This window comes from Stegodyphus dumicola, chromosome 1 (assembly GCF_044657685.1).
Source record: "Stegodyphus dumicola isolate Sdum_Otavi_A_Nest chromosome 1, ASM4465768v1".
In the NCBI taxonomy this organism is placed as follows: domain Eukaryota; kingdom Metazoa; phylum Arthropoda; class Arachnida; order Araneae; family Eresidae; genus Stegodyphus; species Stegodyphus dumicola.
Window position 1 is genome coordinate 292,643,607 of NC_140768.1, and position 21,573 is coordinate 292,665,179.

At 33.9% G+C, this 21,573-nt stretch overlaps 1 protein-coding gene across 1 annotated transcript in view; it reads right to left on the reverse strand.

The window, feature by feature from the left end:
* Positions 1–21,573, reverse strand: part of LOC118193542 (teneurin-m-like) — an 826,904-nt gene that overhangs the window by 430,457 nt on the left and 374,874 nt on the right. The window contains exon 3 of the mRNA XM_085808642.1: positions 2,471–2,491. The gene's annotated coding sequence lies outside the window, so the exon portion shown is untranslated. The remainder of the gene's footprint in view (positions 1–2,470; positions 2,492–21,573) is intronic.

The following is a 21,573-nucleotide window of genomic DNA, read 5'->3' on the forward strand; positions in this document are numbered from 1 at the left end:
ACGTGGTTCAATTAATTCAATTCTGACTCTTTTGCTCACAAATCTAGCTTAAGCCTACCAATTACGCTACCATAGTATTTTTTTTTTCCTTTCACTAATTTTGTTCTTTGCTCATTATGTTCGGTTGCTAACGAGCTTACGAGTAATATTTTATTCTTATTTTCAGATATGGACGGAGTTTCTTCTGCCGATAGAGGAAAATTTATTAGGGTTAAAAAACAAAATAAAAAAACTGTTGAAAGTTTGCAATTACCATGGCCTTATAGGAAACCATAGAACCAAAATTTCTTTGCATTGTAACAGATTTAGCAGGAAAGAAAAATTAAATTCTAGCGACATGTAAGCATATTAATTATAAACTTATAATAATATTTCTTAGCTGACATATAAGCAAATGACGGTAAAATGTCCTAAAATATATTATTATAGTTATAAGATAAAGCTGTATTTACATTTATTTAAGAGTTTGAGGTTTTTATATAAATCATCACGGTGGTATTCATTTTAGTAGAAGTTGCCAAATTTTCAGAATGTGCCAAACTCTGGCAAATCATGCTCGCTACAGTCCTTCAGTCAAGCACTGCCGTCATTTTCATGTTCGTTATTTCTGTTGTATTCCCAGGTATAATGGTTTTTATAGACAATACCTGATATTGTTTGCCTTATTCAACTTTAAACTATTTGCCAGCAATAGAAGACCTACAAGCGTATAGTATTTTGCTGCAAAATCGCTAAAGGGAATAATGACGAGGTGTGTTCTGTAGCCATCTGCTGCGCAATGACGAGTTTGTGGAATTCTCTGATGCTTTTTTGAGCAGCTATAGATCGACGCGTGCATGGGGAAAGCAGTGCGAAAATTTTTCGCGAAAACTATATTTTATTATTTTTAATGTATCGTATAATCTTTGTTTAATAATTAAATTTTATTTTAAATTTCTAAAGTCTATTTTACGAAAAACATCCGTGGTTCAGCAATCTTTTTAAGGAAAGTCGCCAAATTGAGTCAAGGTCGTCGAGTTAATACATAAGTACCATCCTCATTCATACATTCCGTTATTATTCTACGATTCTAAGTTAAGTATTCTAGAAGTATATAAAACATTTTCTAGGATTATAGGCCAAGTACTTTAGAAACATAGGCAAAGTGTCTTAGGACCATAGAACCAAGGACATAGACCAAGGACTCTAGAACAAGTAAAATATTACTGGATTATATGCTAGGATTACAAGTAAAGTGTTTTAGGACTACAGGATTTTAGAGAATGACTTCATAAAAGAAGTTTAAAAATATGGATGTTCTCATTCTGTTCATAAGAAAAATCACCTCACTTCAGAATAGTAGCTACTGGGATACATTAGGACATTTTTAGTAAAGAGATTATTCCTTTCCAATTTGTACATCTATTCAACGCAGGTCTTATTCTTATGGGTCTCGCAGGTATGAACCAATCTTCCGCAATTTATGGCTTATGTCTGTATAATATATATATATATATATATATATATATATACCACCGTCTGAACGTACTTTATGTCCATACAAATTGCATTGTTAATCGTAAGCAATTTCTTTTATTTTTCCGTTAGACGTGTCACGAAATAAGTGTCCTATATCTTGTTTTTCAACTGAATCGTCTTTATTAAAAACATGATCAGATTTTATATTACTCCCAGAGGGGCTTTTTTTAGCGTTTTGTGCGTTCCTTTTATTTATGAAAATTCATGTTTTTCGCAATTAAATCATAAAATTCAATTCAAGAGCCATATCGCAAAATAATTTTTAAAAAGCATGTCTTTAGCATTTCCGATATACATTTTCGAGCATTTTTTTTTTTTGTACAGTGTTGCCATTGCTCACTTTGAAGTCGTTGAGTTTCTTAAGCAAAAACTCATAAATGCTTTACAAATTATAAAATAGGTCATAAAACAAATTCCAAATTTGGAATTCCAGATGTCCATATTCGAGTGGAAACGTACGTTATTCAAAATTTGATGGCTCTGGGTACCATTGTTTTATCACAATGCGAAAAACACACATACAATTATGCAGATTCTTTGTTATTTAATTTATTTAAATGTAATGCAGGGCTCTAATATTTGGTGGCAACAATTTGAAAAGTGAAACGGTACAAGATGGAATTCAAAACGAAATTAATAGCCTTTCTGGTCTAACGCGCTTTGGGCTTAAAAAAAAATACTCTTACTTTCAAGAAAATAAAGACGCTTACAGAAAATAAGCTACCTCGTTATCCGGCTGTGTTTCCAGTTAATCTGGATGTAAAACAGTCTAATCTGTTTTTGTTATTAAAAATATTTGTAAACTATTAGAAATTTTAAATTTTGTAGCAGTCATATGCCATACACGATAGCCTAAATTTTATTAATAAATTAGATCATCATTACAAATTTAAAAATTATTTAATTAAACAAAAAGGCGAATATTTAAGAAATAAATGTCTATGCCACATACCTGCCCCCAACAATAATTGACCTGGAAAATAAGAGAAAACAATTATTACACATTTTATGAAATACATATCTTTGAATTATTAATCTTAATCTATTAACTACGTATACGAAAATACTTTCGTCCGTTTTCACTGGGAACAAAATAAATGAGAATATAATAATATAATCATTTTCCTATATCAATAAATACAGCGTAACAATGGAATAAATAGTTCACTGCAGAAATATTCAAGATATCTATAGTTATACATCTTACTGTATATTTACACGCTTAATATGTATCCATATACAATTCTTTTGTTTTTTTGAGGCGCTATCTGTAAAACTTGCATGAAGAATCAATAGGGTAGCACCTTAATATAGTTACAAGATTACAGAATCAGTTACGTATTATTTTTGCAGAGGCAAACAGATGGTATTTGGTTGGTAAAGTACTGGCATCGGTTCGTATAAAAGCAATTACGTCTGCTACTTTTCTCAGTATGAGGAAAAGATATTATGCCTTTCTTTCCCATAACAGTGCTTAAAGAAATATGAGATGAATGTTTTGAATAACCTTCTGTAAAATATTTATGATATAATTACCTTAAGTTTTAATACTTAAAACCTAAAATAAAGCTAGCAAATATGTGCACTTACTGAAATATTTACTCAGGCTGATGCTTAAAATGCCTTACGTTATAACATTTTACTTAATTTTATTTATAAAACTATATTTTTAAAATTTTCATTGCTGATTTGATTAAAAGACTTTAACCGCAGGAATTTTGAGTACAGCACTTATAATTGTCTGATAGAATAATGGAGAATAAAAAGTCAGTGATGAAGGAATGTTGCGCAGCAGCACTACAGGTCCGGGGTTCGATCCCTGGGCTGCGCAAGGTTGACTCATCCTTTTATCCCTTGAGTGGGTCGATAAAATGAGTACCAAGTTCGCTTGGAGGCTAAACACCGGGGGTCCTGCGACAAACTGACCCACTTGTTCAGGGCATACGCTTAAGCACCCCGGAGCCCACGGTCAAGAAAGCAGAATTTTGGGCACTGCAGGCCTTGGCCCAACAGGGCTGTTGCTCCACTGAGTTTAGTTTAGATGAAGGAATATTTATTGCCTTTTCTATGCTTACAGCCTACACGCAAAGTAAAAAAAAATGCACATGTAAACACGTATGAGGAGAAGACAGTAAGTAATTCATATAATTTGTGTATGTCTTGAGCGATTGGTGATAGAAACTTGGACTCGGTAACAAGGAATGAATCAAATAAGGTTTAGATTTGATTACAAGGCTCATTTCAGTGAAAATATTATTACGAATTTTGAATATATACAAATAATTTTAGTCAAATTATATGTGAAATTATAATATCTTTTGTATAATGCAGCATGAAATACCTTGAAAAAGCGAGGCCCTAACGGAAAAATAAAATTACTGGGGTAATCTATTGAATCCTGAGGTAAATGGCTATTTCTCTAAATTGGCGAGATATCACCCAGCTGGCGATGTTTTGGTTGACTAATTTTTCTCAACAAATGTGGCGAAAATTGCCAAACTTACCGATCATTTGGCGAAATTTTAGATTGGTCCTTGTTCTAATAAAGATGCATTCAGACGACGGTATAAAGGGTGGTTTAAGCCGAGCTACGTTGGCAGGTAACCAGTCTGTGCTACGTCACAAAATCTGGTTAAGGGCTCTTGGCATAAAGTTCGAAGTTTTGAACTTTATGCCGACTTGGGATAAGCGTCGATCAATCAGAGCGAACACGCGAAACCTGAATGGGAAAACGGAACGAGAAAGTTGTAGCAAATTTATCTTCTCTAAATGGGTGCGGCTTAAACCCTGTGTCGCAGCTGAGAACGGAACTTCCGCAATTTATTCCTTGTGACTATGCCTCTGTGACATTTACGTCGCCATCTGAACGTAGCCTTCTCAACATTCCCACCATGCACCTTCTTTCCATGTTTTGATCCTTCTTTCAATGTTCCTGGTACAACATAGTCAGTTCCCGGAAGACACAGTAATAAGCTCTTTTTTTAAAAAAAATTCCATCGATGGAATCCGACAGGCTGAAGAGAATCTAATGGGCCAGCTGTTCTGTCGATGGCAAAAACAAAGAAAGACCGGACAATGTATAACTGTGATTGGTATTGCAACTGTACAACTGTAATTGATTTCTATGTAACTATAGCCATATATTACTTTAACTACATTTGCGCTCCAGTAATTTCCAAAATGGAAGGCACTAGAAATATCTTGGTAGCCAGGATAAAATTATATATGACAGGAGAGAGTATTAATTCTCAATTTTTCCGTTCAGAGTAGACTTCGGAGTATTGAGTGACCCCCATGCCAGCTTCGTTCTTTAGAGGTTTGTAATCGGAGATAAGTTCTCCAATTCATGACTCGGTTAGTTTCTAGAAATCTATTCATTTATTTACAAGTTGAAAATAACAGAGAGGAAACGTATTATGGCAATGTAATCTTGAAAGTAAAATATAAAACAATTTTGGCTATTCTACGCTTATTGTTACTATGCCAACTTTTGATGGAGTTTAATCATTGCCATAGGTTTGCATTGCGTTGTGTTTAACGTTTTTAATAGTTTGAAGCGATAACTGCGGATTGTGCTGAATTATATTGAGAAGAAATATACAAGTACGTTTGTCGAAAGTTCCAGAACTGTAAAGTGTTTCTATTGGGAAAAAAAAAATTCTATCAACCTGCCATCAGTTCTGTGTGCATTCAGTCCATTACGAACCCGTACGCATATTTCACAAGTGCACATTGTGTAGCCACCGAGGGAGTGGCTTCTAGGGTGGACCAATGAGCATCCAGTAATATTTCTGTCATGTCACATGACCTTTCGTGTGCTTTAAGATTTAAGCAAGATGGCTGAAAATATTCTGCTACGCAATTTTTTTTTACAAAATAATTAAAGCATCGTCGATTGCTTCTAAAACTTTTCATTGCGAAGTTAAGTGAAATATAGGAATTTATGAAGATTTCACTATCTGGTTGAAATAAATACAAACACATGTTGGAAACTTCGCAAAAATATCGATGTGAAATATTATTTAATAAGTAGTAAATAAGATGAAGAAAGAAATATGTGATAAACATCTGAGCCCAAATGCAATCTTTACATAAAACTTTACTAATTTGCATTCGTATACATTTAGAGCATTAAATTTCCCATTTAATAAATGCTAACTCTTAAATGTACTGTCTACACAAGAAATACTCATCAAACAGAGGGAATTTATCATCGAGTATATTCAATTTATTCACATATAATTTTTAATGTTAAACAATGGATATAATCAGATCATATGTATTCTGAATCTTACATTTTAAAAATCAAAAGAATGCAAGCACTGAAATAAGAAAACACTAGATTCAACACTTTCAGTCATTCTCCGCTCAATTAAATAATATATATACTTGAATTCTCTTAATCTACATAATATGCCGTGAACATCAATCCTAATATTAATGCGTGATAAAAATCGCGAAAGCGAAATGTCAGCGATTAATCAAATTCAGAAAACGAAAGCACCACGAGATTTTCTACTATTACGTCATATATTTATAACTGCGAAACAAATGCAAATTAAAACGTAAACAACATACGCCCACATGCACGAAGATTTAGTATCACAAGAGCAATAGCAGCTCATTGGTCCATTTTCGAAACCCCTCCCTCAGTGGCTGCGCTGATGTGCACTTGTGAAATATGCAACCCGTACGCAAGCGACAGTATTAAAAATGTGCGTTATTTATTTCAGAATCTTAAGAAAATACATAACTAAAAATGTCTTCACTTAGATCTATGGAAAAGCATCTTCACATGACTAAAACATTTCGAGATATTTTCAACTAACGTTTTCGTAGGGTAATTTAGAAACGCACACAGATAATATATGTATATGTATTGACATATACAGATAATATATGTATGTACAGATGAGATGTATATGCACAGATAATATATGTATTGCTAAATAATATATGCATATATAAACTTTAAATGAAATATTCAAAATATATCTTTCATATAAAAAAACTGTTAAGATTTGTTGTCAAAAATGAGTCTGTCAAGACAGATTAAATGAAAAGTTTTGCTTCCCTTTCAATCAGTTGAATGTGGCTTAAGTCACATAAATTGACAATTTTGGGTGACAAAAACTACATATTTTGAAACAAATTTCTTTTTTATAAAAAATATATTTAGTAAATTTAGTAATGTACAGCTTTATACGGAAAATGAAAGCTTAAAAATCAAAATTTTCCAGAATTTTTAATAAACGATTGTGATCAAATTTGTCAAAGTAAATTTGGCTTAATCTGCACATTACTTAATCATAGTATAAGACGCGTTTTCGAAATATTCTTAATCACGAAATTTTTGGGGAAACCTCACATTTTGTACGAAATTATACATGTTTAATCCAGCTACGGCGAAGTATTCTAGATTAATGTTAGTCAAAAGGAAAGTTATTAGATTATGGCAAAGCACTCGAGGGCTATCTGCCTTAAGGAAGAGATGCCTTCGCGTAGGAACTTTCTAAGGGAAAGTGGCTCGTTTACGCGTTACACATGGGAAAAACCACGAAAACGCACATGCAGCCAGTCCGTTCGGCCAGGCGGAATCGAATCTCGGAACGAACTACCACTGTTCATTGACTTTACCGCTCGGCCGATGGAAGGTCTAAAAGGAAAGAAGAGAGGCATTTGTTAAACGCCCTCTATAACCCTTAAATATTTATTTTCGGCAATTACAAATTTCCTTTAGCTGTCGAAAGTAGCCTTGAAACCTTTCTTTAACAGTTCAATTAGATGATTTGTTGTAGGAGACAGAGTACATGAACAGTCTCTTCAGTCAGGAAAAGCCCACTAGTAACCACTAGGTGGTTAAGAACGTTTGGTATTTCGAATCAGTTTTGAATGCTTATGAATAAGATGGCCATTCCGTGGTTTTCCACATGTCTAACGTGAATATGGCCTAAATTCCTTTAGAAAATCAGCCACTCAATCCAACAGCCATCACGCCCTTTTTCTTTTCGTGTTCCACTGAACAAACAAAAAATTAACAAACTGAAACGAAAGAATAAATAAAAAATAATTTCATATTCCAATCAATACAATTTCACAAAAATAAATGATGTAGCGCAGCGGCGATACCTTTCGTAGTCTGATGTCATGGATGCTTCAAAAATTATTCATTCACTAATTCATCTAGAAAGAAATAATTTTGGAAAATTGAAAATTAAATGTGTTGATGTTATCATTCACATCATTATTCCTTTAAGTGAGTTTTATCAACATGAAGTTTTTCAAAGTGTGTCACTGCATTTCATTCTTTTTTACTGAAGTAACTAACCCTAAGAGATACATTTCTTAGGTTTAGAAATATTACACTATTGCTAATAACAATTTGTTTTCGCTGGAGAACAAGTTGCAGTATGTTTCTTTCTAGAGGAACATTACGGTACTTACGTATTAACGCAATTCAAGAATTTTTTACGAATGAAAAGATAAAATCTATTTATGAGGTAATGGTTACTTATGGAGTACTGGTTTTCATGCTTTTTCTTAGAAAGATTTACCATAAGTTGGCGAACATCGTCAACATATGAAAAGAAAGTTGAAAAGAAAGTTGCTTTAGCAACTTAAAATACAAATTTTAATTATTAAATAAGAGCTATGCGATTCATTAAAAAATAAAACACGTTCTTCTTCATATCTTTCTGCATTTTTTGTTTTGTTATTCTTCTCTCACAGTACACAGCGATCTGTCTTCACTTAAAAATCATCACAGAAATGCAGAGACTCGGTTTCGGGTAACCCTCAGCAACAGCGGCTACCAAGAAAATGCATTTTTCTATTATTCTCTTGAGAACATTTTCAGCAAAATTCTGTATTCTTGCAGATATTTTACGGCAGTTCCTTCCATTGCTCGCAAATTTCACAAGCTCGCAAATTTCACAAGTAAGTTCATGGCACAAAATATCACGAGTTGTTTATAAAAACAATTGGGACTTGGAATACAACAAAAAGAAGACCATGCGAAAATGGCGGCTTTGCTTGACAGAAGAATTGTTATGAGTATGGTTACCGGAAGAATGGCTATGTGCATGGTTGCCAGAATTTGACATATTCTGAAAGTTTGACGATTTCTGCTAAGGTGGTTGCATTAATAGGTAAGTATCGAAGTTATTTTCCGCGTGTTTGACACAAAAATACCTCGAATTTTCTTTGCTCCACTAAATTTTTTATGTTTAACTGCAGTGCAAATCTATCTTTTTTTTTTCATTCGCAACTTCTTTCTGTCTTTTGCTAACGCTTTAGCAGACATAAAATTTAGCTGCTTTTATCCCTATCTTATGCGATTCATTTCTTGAACTTGGATTCGTTCCTTAACTGGAATCTACCATGAGTTCAATTTCAAAAATTTAATCATGCAATATTTTTGAAGCATCTTATGCATTTCCCTGTAATCCATCTATGCAATTTAATTCTCCTCCTCAAAGGTAACATTATTACACTGTTTGAGTGGTTAGTCATTTACTATTTCTATGCAATTAAATTAGAGGCTAGCGCTGCATCCTGCTTATCGTCTTGCAGAATGAGAATGTTCATTGAAATCTGATTAAGAGCGAAATTAGTGTCTTTAGATGCATTAACCAAATGAATTTCAGGCCAACTCGGCTAGACATTACTTATCATTCGTTAATTACTCAATATATTTTATTCGCATGTTATTTTATTTGTCACGATGTTTATTTTCTGGGATTATGAGAAACAAATTGGAAAGAAACATAATAAATATTTAGATGCGAGATTCACTTTGCCTTTAATTGCGAAGTTTAAATTAGATCGGTTTAAGGAATTCATTTATGAGTAAAATGTTTAATTTGGAATGTTGGTAAATAATTAGGCATCGCATTTCTGTTTTACTCAAATTCTTGGATGCCAGCAAATTTCCTTCTCTTCAGTGTTATATTTATTGAAATTATAAATATTACGTAATCTATAGATTATTTAATCTGTCGATTTAATTACTTAATCTATCAATTAAGTGTTCTTAATATCTGTTTTATTACTATTCAAAATCATACCAAATGTTTTTTCGTTTAAATGAAGGTGGTCTTATCATAATAATAATTCTATACACATAATATTTATACACGAGGCCCGGTGGCGCAGTGGATAGCGCATCGCGCAGCTGCACCATGGATCCGGGGTTCGATCCCCGGGCTGGACAAGGTCGACTCAGCCTTTCATCCCTTGATTTCCATCTCTTGGGTCGATAAAATGAATATTAAGTTCGCTGGGGGACTAAATACTGGGGGTCCTGCGACAAGCTGATCATTTGTTCAGGGCATATGCTTACGCACCTCGGGGCCCACGTTCAAGAAAGCAGATTTCGGGGCACTGCAGAAATTGGCCCATTAGGGCTGTTACGCCACTGAGTTGAGTTTACTATTTATACACATACCTGTATGTAAATTTTTGGATTTTTAGTGGCATTACTATGATAAGTAGAGCAATCATAAGCACTTTAGTGTCTAACTGCATAAAATTGAATTGAATTGGATTATTTGATAACGGCAAAGCAAATTGGTATTACCTGCCTGCGGGAAGAGATGTATTCATGGAGTATTTTGTAGGATAAACTAGCTCATACCATGTCACGCAAGGGGAAAATCATGAAAACTTCCACAAAGCTAAGGCCTAGCCCCACCTCTGCGGAGCGGTAAAAGTCATTAAATGCTAGTAGTTCTGAACTGGGTTCGATGACATGCGAACAAGTGGGTTGCATGAGGGTTTTCGTGGTTTTCTCCATGCGTAACGTGTATACGAGCCAGTTTTCCCTTAGAAAGTCCCCCAGCAAGGCATTCCTCACCTTAGACAGATAGCCCTAGTGTGTTTTGTCGTAATCCCAATAAAACGAACCAAACATCCCTAAAGCCCGCGCGTTTGCCAACACTAAAAGGAAAGGGATATAAAACACAAGGCGATTTTGTCGGGTCTCGAGGGACGTAGTCCAGATTCATTTGATTGTGGGGCTGCTTTTCATTGGTATTATGAATGAACAATTATTCTGTAGTATGAAATTTTCAAGAATGTGTTTAATTTCGTTGTGATAGCAGATTTATTATATCAGAACGCATTTTCCCATTTGTTGTTGTTAATTTAAGTCATACTAAAAAGTTGGCTTAAACAAAAAAAGTGGTGGTTCCATTTTTCTTCGTCCTTATTTTTCGTCAAGAAGCATACTATAATAAATTTTTAAACTGAATTGAGCATTTAAGATTATTAAAAGTATAATTTGAATTGATAATCTATTGAGGATTCTAAGCCAGATGACGTCATGTTTCATGAAGAGGCGTTTACTGCTTGAATACATTTTGTCATTAAGTTCTTTCGGCAAATGAAGAAGTATCAATCTAAAATATCTAGTTCAGTGACGCTAAATTTATATGTTGTTACCTCCATTACGATATGTCAGCTTTACCACCACCAGATATGTAGCGTGAAGCATAATTAATGTTATCACCTAAATATAGTAAACAAGCTTGTTTTTCCTTGTTCGATTTTGAGACACTTAGAGACCTAATAATGAAACATTTTGCCACTGTCTTTCCTTTCAAAATCAATGCTATATTATTTTCACGCACTTCAAATTAATTTATTAATTTTATTTTATTAATTAATATTATTTTCACGCACGCTAAAAACACTTCAAATTTTTTAATGTCCGGAATGCATCTCTGGTTTACTAACTGGTTCACCATTTTTCGGCCAATAAAGGCTTTTTTTGAGAGAAGCTTTGGAGAGTTTTGGCGATCCACTTTTGAATAGCAATACTTCTCGATTTTTTAATTTTAGCTGACCATTGCGATCTTCCAGTTATAACGACAGCAGATATTTTATTTGGAACTATGTAAAGGAAAACTCTATGCAAATAAGCCAAGGATCTTAAGTAGTTTAAAGACAATATTCGAAGAGCAACTGAAGAGATGAGACTCGAAATTTTAACAAAAGTTATTGAAAATTACATGGATTACATTCTCCAGATACATGTACGAGGCTAACAATGGCCGACATTTACTCGATATTACTTTGGAAACATAATGTAAATATACTTGCATAAATTGTAAATATGTTTACTTCGTCGTAATGTAAATAATGCTGAAAGAAAAAGTGTTATTCATTATCTAACCTATATTGTTAATAATATGTAATAATGTATGTAATAATAATCCGATAAAATTATTCTTCTTTTTCAAGACGCGAAGAAGCTATAAAGGAAATACAGAAATAAATTCATGAACGCAAAATTTTATTATCCTCATAATGATCGGAGCTTAATTGTAATTACATGAAACTAACATAATACATACTTTCATATAATTCTTAAAATCTTTAAAATCATAAGAAACTTTTGATATGGTTCTCATGGGCATTTACTTTAATTCAGAATAAAGTCTCCGAATAGATATTTTCCAGAGCGAAGTATTATGGAATTTAGCACTTTTCGGGGCGAAACTGAGAAGCGAAGATATACGATTGGAATAAGATTCTGGTTCCAGAAGAAAATTAATGTTTAAGAGAAAGGTCTTCCCCTCCTCCGTCTTTCCGAAGTTCTTTCCTGTACTCAGCTCCCTGGCGTGCAGGCATCCAAACAATTTCACTTACTGCTCTGGGCTTCGAAGCAAGATTCTGGAACGAAATTCGTAAACAACGAATTCGGGGTTACAGAGCTAAACAGCAATCTTTATAGCAAGATAGTGCGCGAAAAGGTAATTAAAATAATTACCATTCTTCTAGAATGTGCAAGGTGGCGCTGATTGCGAACACTGAAAATTCATCGCGAAGTTTGAAATAGTTTTAACGGATTTGAATAATTAAGTTATTCCACGTTTGTAGTTCGAGGGTAATGTAATTTTCGGCAGGGGGGGAGTACTTTGTGAGCTTAATTACAATATAGTTGGGGGGAAAGGAGAGTCCCCAGAATTATGCATAATATCCACTAAAGCAATGTCATGCATTTTAATGAGCAGATTTTTTAGTCTAGATATTGCCGGGGTAGTAATTAGAATTAAGTAATGTTCCTGTATGCTCGTAACTTAAGGCCAGAGAAACAAGCTCCATTAATTATTGAAATTTATGCTTCTGTTGTTCAGACAGTTGTAACGTTTAGCGAGTTTTCATAATTTTCTTCCCTTGAACGCGTAGGCGACGGTAAAATGCAAGGAAAGAGGCTCTATTTACTGTAAACAAGATCCGCTGACTGTCGGCTGCTAAGCAGAAAAGGGATTAAGGTGCTTCTTGTTTCTTATTCATTAAGGATTACGGATGTCCTTTGTTTCTTCATCATTAAGTAAGCTTTATCTCTGAAAGATTATCGCGCTTTTTAAGGAAAGGTGAATGGTTTTAAAGAGCTTATGCAAAGGAATCACAAAAGGACACCCATACGATACTCATTCTTCTGTTCATATTACTTAATTTGATCATGAATTTATTAATCGATGATAGTACAATGTACGGCAGAGGAAGAAGAATGTACGGCATATTTTACGCTACCAAATACATCTTCTCGTGATTGCCTTGTAGAAACTTTCAGATTTTTCGAAGTCAAATATGAAAAAAGGATTTTCCCCCTGTCGAATCGCAGTTCCCGCATTTGTTAATTGGATGTGCTAACCATTTACACTAGCCGAACACACGTGGAGCAAGTTATAATTTCTTTTAGACTCGGTCTACCGATTTCGATAGCAAAATACATCAGCACGTAACAGAACGTAATGTAAAATATTGTTGCGTGCATACGAGTTCGTAATTTATTGTATGTACACAGAGCCGATGATAGTTTAATGAAAATTATTTTCACAAAAGAAAACTTAACAGTTCTAGAACTTTCCACATAAGTACTTTTACTGTTGTTCTCAGTATGATAGCATGATTGTGGTCACCATTTCAAACGACTTAGAACATTAAACACAACGCAATGCAAATCGCATTAAAAAGGCAAAGCTCGCACGGAGATCTAACTCTGAACTAAAAGCTCAGAAATGATGTTCTCTCCGAACTTCTACAGTTTTACCCCGGCAACCGGGAAATGAATAACAAAAGAAACACTACAAAGTCTGGAAAAATCCCACGAAAGTACTCCTACAGCTCTTTTTAGTATCACAGAGCATAATCAATAGTCACATTGCAACCTACTAAGAACGTTAAACACAACAAATGCCAAGCACATCTACAGAAAGAAACTCCACGGAGATAATCTCAATACTCCGAACTGAAAAACTGAGATCTGGTGCTCACTTCAACATTATATAGTTTCATCCCGGCCGTCGAGAAATCTCCAGCGTCTTCCCTTTCTCGTCATTGCTGGGAGGAATATACGGTTACAATTACACATAAGGAGCGGATACATGTACAGTTAAATATAGGGCAGACTTATATGCAAAAAATCATTCAGTCACAATCTTTTCAGACTCTGCCTCTGGCTTAAAGACTTTCTGCATCTACAAGCGCAGAAATAGTTTGGTTCGTGAAGTACACCGCGCAAAAAAAAAAAAAAAAAAAAAAAAAAAAAAAAAAAAAAAGGAACAGTTCTATATCTTCCGTTCTACTGGGACGATTGATGAACTTCAACTGGCATTTTTCAGATCTCGAAAGCGCGACTTAGGATATGCATTAGATTTATATATAGCATTGTTCTAATATAGGTATTTTTGACACAAAATCGGAATTTATCTGAAATGACATGCCAATTTGTTTCCATACTCAAATTACGCCAAACTACCCAGTTTTGTAAAAATCGCACGAGTAGGTTTATAAAACTAGCTCTCAAAATTTTAGCTCCTGAATGTTAATTGAGTTTGGTATATATTTGTTAATCTCTCTTTTTTTATTAAACTTATTTGTTTCTTCCTTTCACATTTCGAACTTTGGATTCATTCCAAATAAAATTCGAACACCTTTTATGATTTAGTTTTAAAATTCGTATTTTTAAATAATTTTTATAAATTTTTTAAACCAATTTTGAATTATAATCTATAACATTTTCCCATCATCTTAAATAGACGTATTTCTAAGCATACCTGAAAAAAAAAAAAAATAAAAAAAATAAAAATAAAAATAAAAATAAAAATAAAAATAAAAAATACAGTTCTTTAATCAAAATGTCGGAACATATACGTGAATTTATATATTGGAGCATTTTGAAATTTAACATATTTGTTGAAAGTGATAAGACTTCAAATGTGGCTTAGACACTTTGTTAAAATTATTTGAAACTAGAATTATGTGTCTTTTCTTCCGCTCATGCACAATGCAAAATGGTAGGAACGAAGTGCCTTTGTTCCGGCTCCGGCAAAATGGAACGGAAAGGAAATAGGTTGCCATATATTAAGAAGTTCGCCAAGTGAATTATTCTTGGAAGAAACTTAAAAAAAAAAAAAAATGCGCCAAGGTAATTTTTTGAATTTCTCCGTAAATTTCGTACCAATTTTTACGAAATTTAATATCTGGGCATAATTTGAGTCGTAGAATCGAAATATGGAAAAAAAAATGGTATGTTATTTCAGAAAAAGTCCGATTCTGTGTCAAAATACCTATGTTAGAAGAAAGCTAGATATAAATCTAATATATATCCTAAGTCGCGGTTTCGAGAGATGAAAAACGCAATTTAAATTTTTTCAATCGGCCCAGAAAAACGAGAGATATGGAACTGATTTCCCCCCCCCCCGCAGTGTACGGCAACAGTTGTTAAATTTTCATTCCTCAGACCGTTATTAACTTTTCCGGGCAGACGTGGGAATTCAGGGAAATGAAATAGCTGACCATTTGCGAAATAAGCAGTTATGTCCACATATACACAACAGACATAAGTGCCACTACCGATTTTGCACCTCAACGCCACTATATGGCAATCCTTCATGTCGAAATGACAAACGAGTTGGGAAACAGCTTTAACTGGAAGAAGAACATTCAAAATGGTTCCAAAAGTAATTGACGAATTTTCTCGGTAAAACGACTTGGATAACGAGTTTCCTCACTGTACATGGTCCTTTTCTGATCTGTCTTCATCGTTTTCAGTGAAATAGATCTATGTGACTGTGGCAAGTTGGGAGACCCAGAACATTATACCTTTGAATGTCCGGAAACTAAAGAATTCCACCTCAATAAGCCAACTGATACAAGAAAAAACATGAACAAAACTTGATGAAACAAGAAAACTAAAACATAATTTTCTTAAAAGTTGAAGGTAAAGATGAATTGGGTTTAGAGTTGTTAACTAGAAAAAAAAGATTTTTTTTGAATGTGAAACGTCTCTAGAAAATCTAATTCATCAATGGAAGATGTTTCTTGAATAGCGTTGGCGGCAGAAAAATGGAAAATGTGATTTTTGGACCAACAATGCTGGGCAGTAGGGGATTTATGTGTTTCCTTTTTTCTAACATATACATCATGTTCCTTAGCGCGAAATTTTAAGGCTTTCTTAGTTTGCCCAATGTGAATTAAACTACACTGTCAAGGGATCCTGTAAATATCCCAGGAATTCATATTCGGAATGGGATCAGCATGGAACTCAAAATTTTATTGATAGGAGAATAAACGACCCGAAAGTTAAATTTATGTAAAATACGTGCAATGTTATAGCTAATTGATGGAAAGAAAGGAATGACAACATAATTCTTATAATCTCCTAAAACAAGAGTGTGCCTCTTGGTGTGTTGGGATGAGAATATTTTAACTGCTTGGTTAATAATATTGGTTGAAAAGCCCCTGTCAATAGCTACTGCTTTTAAATAATTTAGTTCTTCATAAAGAGCCAATTTGGAGGAGCAAACTCGAAGTGCACGGAAAGCAAAGGAATAAAATGAAGCTAATTTATGTTTAGTCGGATGACATGATTTGAAGTGTGGTGGAAGGCAAGCGGATGAAGGTTTATGGTAAACCAAAGTACTGAAGTTGGATGTGTTAAGTGTGACTAAAATCTCAAGGAAAGGAAGAGTGAACTGAATAGCAGGATCAATGGATTTCATTATTGAAAGAACTTTATTTAAATCATCTTTATTACCGTCAAATTGGGAAAAGTATTATCTACGTAGCGGAACCATACCGAGAAGTTTAAAGTTTCTAATAATTTCGATTCATAATAATTCATGTAGATATCAGTCAGAAGCCTTCCCATAGCTAAACTCCCAGTTTGCTTGTAATATTTATTTTGGAAACTGAAATGCGTGTGTTTCAAACAGAGTTGATTGAGGGAAATTAGCTCATCAATTTCGATGCAGGAGAAATTAAATTCACGAAGTCTGGTTTCTAGACATCTTACTGCACCCTCCATTAGAACACTGCTGAACAATGATTTTGCAATTGGTGAATAATCATTTGAATACCACTGGGGTAAAGGAAGTTTGATTTAAGGTCTAAATAAACGTCGATAAATCATTATAATGACTCACTTAAGACAGTCGATAAAATAATCAAATAAATGATTAACTTAAGTCAGTCGATAAAAATAAACACAAATCTCACGCTTATTCACAGATAGAATAATTTACGAAAAAATTTGTGCGAAATCACTTTCATAACTCACAGGATGAAAAGTTAACGCAGTTAAATCTGCTTATATCAACTCCTTTGCACCGAACTATTAGTTACATAAACCTTGTAACTTTACACTCGATCACTAATTAGAAAGCATGATAAATTTAGATCGAATAATGTTTAACAGTACTATTCAATTACAATATTCATTACAGTTGCAGAAGGACCGGAGCAAAATGTCGCCGAATGGTCGCGAAGTTTAGCGACAAAAACTAGTCGCCAAAATCGTTGCCAGTTTGGCGATGTATCGCCAAATTTCGCGACAAATATTAGTCACTAAAATCGCTGCCAGCTTGGCGATATCCCGCCAAATTAGCGAGATAGCCATTCACTTAATGTTAAATAGACTTGCCCCCGTAAATATATATTTCCAACGCAGTATCGTTTCTCTCAAGCTTTTCTTGTTGCATTATACACAAAAATTCAACAGTTTCACCCCAATTATGCATATAGATACAAAATTCATAACTATATAAAGAAAACATTTATCACCGCCATATTTTAGCACGTTATGTAACATAAATAAAAGAACTTTCCACTCGAAGTTTCACTAGTAATTAAGTTTTAACTATACGAGTAATTTCGAAAATTTGAAAAAGCTATAACCAGCCTAAAGATGTCGGTTGTAATGGGAGATAAGGCTTCGAAATAAAATTGGACCAAGTGTATTCTACGTTGCCACGAAACCCAAGAGACGTAGTGTAGTGCTGGCGTAGAACAAAGATAAAGCATAAATAAAGGCGGGTAAAGATGACGTCTAAGAGAATGGTGGAAGGAAGAAGATCAGTTTGATTATTGGGTTGGTTGGAGATATGTTAGATGACAGAGGACAGGCTAATATGGGGACAAATATGAGATAACTCATACCACAGTGCAATAAAAAGAACGGTTCTGATGACAAAAGGGTTAATTTATGAATCAGATGACAAGATATGTTTTGTCGTAGCCCAATACCGAAAATAAAAAAAATTGGAAATAAGCCAAAATTAAATGTGGGACATTTGTTGCCTAATATATCCAGTTATTTGGGTTGTTATAATTTCAACTATTTATATTGCATTTCTACGCATTCATTTTCATATTTTTATTGCTATAAAAACTGGAATAAGTGTTTTATTTTACACATTTTTTTACAAATTTATCCATATATATTTGCTTTAATTTTCATATTTATATAAATACTAGTCGCACAAATGCCTATTATGAACGAGAATAAGTTACCAAAAGGAATAAAAATATAGTTGAATTATAGCTGAAATATAGGAAAAAAAAAGCTTATCCTTATTTTATTCTTTATTACCAGTCGTTAAATAATAATACGCTAATACAATTTTACGCAATGAAAAATAAAAATAATTTAATTTAAATAAGATAAAGAAAAATTATTTATAATTAAAGCTTCTATTTTATACATTGAAATACACAAAACTCCAAAAGGAGAGATTAAAATTGGCCCAGAATTAATACTAAGTCTTTATTAAAATTGGAAAATGACACAGAATACAAACTGTGTATTCTGTGAAATTTTCAAATTTTAATCTCAACCCCTTGAGGTCGTAAAAAAGAAGAGTGTATCATTGTAACAATATGCGGGGTGGTAAATATATATAAATATAATTTATTTATTAAATAATATTGATTATATTATCTCCTAAGATTAATTATAGTAGAATAATCTGAAGAGAGTGAATCCATATTTAGTAAGTTCTATTTCGAAAGATGTTTCGAAGTAACTTGAATGTATATTGTTAAAAATGTTTAACGGGGAATTGAATTCAATAATGAATAACAGAATTTTAGTTGCAAAAGGAATAAATTAAAAGCAAGAAATTAAATTAAATGCAAGTAATCATTGCCACTGATCGGAAATTAATTGACTTTTCAAGGGAAACAAACCAACTCCCGTTCAATGAACAATAATTAAGAAATAAATACGATGAAACACAGAAATCTGGAGAATAGCGAATTTCACCGGTGAATGTCAACATTCACATAGTCGCTTGGTGTATGTTCAAAATATTTTCCAAATACTCTTATTTCTGACTTACACCGGTATATGTCGACATTCACCAAGTATTAATGGTGAATGTTGAACATATAAGAATATCACATTTTCTTCTCTGTCATTCAGTCACGAAAAAACGCACTTGAGACTTAAAATAAGAACTTAAAAACTTACTTAATTATACCATACGTTCTAAATGAGAAAATAAAATAATAGTAATAAAAAACTTACTAAATTATGTGGTTCAAATCTTATTTATTGCAACTACTTAAACTAATATGACACTTTATGACCTCTCTTTTCTATCTACACCAGAGCATATCTGTGATATTTCGGTCTTTCACGGTAACATATGTTATATATAAACAAAGAAATTTAGAACCAATTTGTCACAAAAACCAAAAATGGAAATTCATAAGCAATAAATTAAAAAAATTCTATAAATATATGAAAGAAGAATTTAGCAAATGTTAAAACTAAAATTCTTCAAACAAGTAAAATCCAAATTCAAAAATAAATGAAGAAAAAAGAATATGAAAGAAGAGGAATTCAATCAATTTGGGTTTTACTGTTTGAACAATTTTAATTTTAACATTTGTTAAATTCTTCCTTTGTACATTTATAGGATATTTTTTTAATTTATTACAATGATGATAGCAAACTAGATTTAGCCAATTATCATCTTTTGCAGATTTTCAGGCATAGTAGAATACTTCCTAACATAGTACTTTTCTAGTAGACAACATACTCTATAATCATACAATTACGGTAATACAATTACGGCTAATACACATTTGTTTTTTTGAAAAGAATGACGAGGCATTTTACAGAAGTGAAGCGAGGAGTTATTAGCAAGGTAGAAGCTAGCAGAGTAATGACGTAATTAGTTGTTTAATGACCAAGTTTGGTGTACAAGTACAACCAATCTATGATTGGTTAGTTTTAGTTGCCCTTTTCAAGCAGCGTTACATAACGTAATGTTTGGGACAACAGATAAATTTAGGGGAAGAGCACGAAATCTAGAAATGTTAATTTTGAGGCAAAAGTCATGGTAACTATTTTTTTTCTTGAAGATACCAGTCCGGTTGAAAATGTGACATATACAGGCGAAAGGATAAGGTCTTAACTACATGTGTGGACAATGAATAGCACTGAAATATCGTAAAACACAAATTTATTAGGATAGTATACAGAGCAATATAGCCTTCATCGTGCAAAAGAATGATAATAGAGTACACATAAAGTTGACATTACAAACCTGGGCCTAAAGACCCTCAGTGTAGTTCCCTGCTACTGTCACCACACGGTGCCAAAGATTTGGGAGGCGCTGAATACCATCAGCCTCAGCATTTGCCGCACCATGTGTAAATTGGGTCATCTGTTGGCGCACAGCATGAGCAGTGTCCTCTCGTGTTGCAAACCGCCTACCAAATATTGGTTCCTTAATTTTGGGAATAAGATCAAAGTCACAGGGCGAAAGGTCAGGAGAGTACTGTGGGTGCTCCAATTCTTCCCTTCCCCAACGTCGGAGTAGCTACCGTACATACTCTGCTTTATGTGGTCTTGCATTGTCGTGCAGAATTATTGCACTGTACACAAGATCCGGACTTTTATCCCGAAAGCCACGTCGCACCACCAGGAAGTCCCTGTGGTGCGGTCACTGTTCTGCTATGAGGAACAAAGAAGCAAAAAATGACACCCCTGACGTCATGCGCGACGATCACCATCAATTTGACTGGGGAAGGATTCTGATGCTAGCTCATTACGCAATATCCTGTGGACGGTGCGTTTCTCGATGCCACTTGCCCTCTCTAACTCCAGTAATGTCCATCGTCTGTCTTCATTCATGAGGTGCTCGATGACGGCACGTGTCAAGTCGGTCCGCACACTCACCGGTCGTCCCGAACGTTGCTGATCACTGGTTTACATACGTCCTTGCTGAAACTTTCCTACCCACCGTGCTACTGTACGATATGGTAGGGCATTATTCCTAAGGGCTTCTACTAATTTATTGTGACATTCTATCGCATTTCGCCCTCGGAGAACGGCTATTTTGATGTAAGCGCGCTGCTCAACACGGGTTACTTCCATCTCTCACGGCACTCACCAATTGACTGATTTGAGAGCTCTCGCTACCACAGAGCCAGCTAACACAGAGCCATCTGTTGTTCTCTGCATACACACTATGCCTGCAGAACTTCGACACGACACATATGTGTTTTGTGATCCGTTCACATATCTACAAGAAAAAATAGTTAACATGACTTTTGCCCCAACCGTCGTATATATATATATATATGAGACGACTGGTGCAAAAATCACAACTGGCTTAGTTGTTAAAATATAATTTTTATTTTTCACAGGAATAAATATTGAGAAATATATTTTTACTTAAATCTGCTACATCACTAAGGTTGCTAAACACGCCCCACAATTTTGATACACGCAGCTTACATTTTAGACAATGAAGA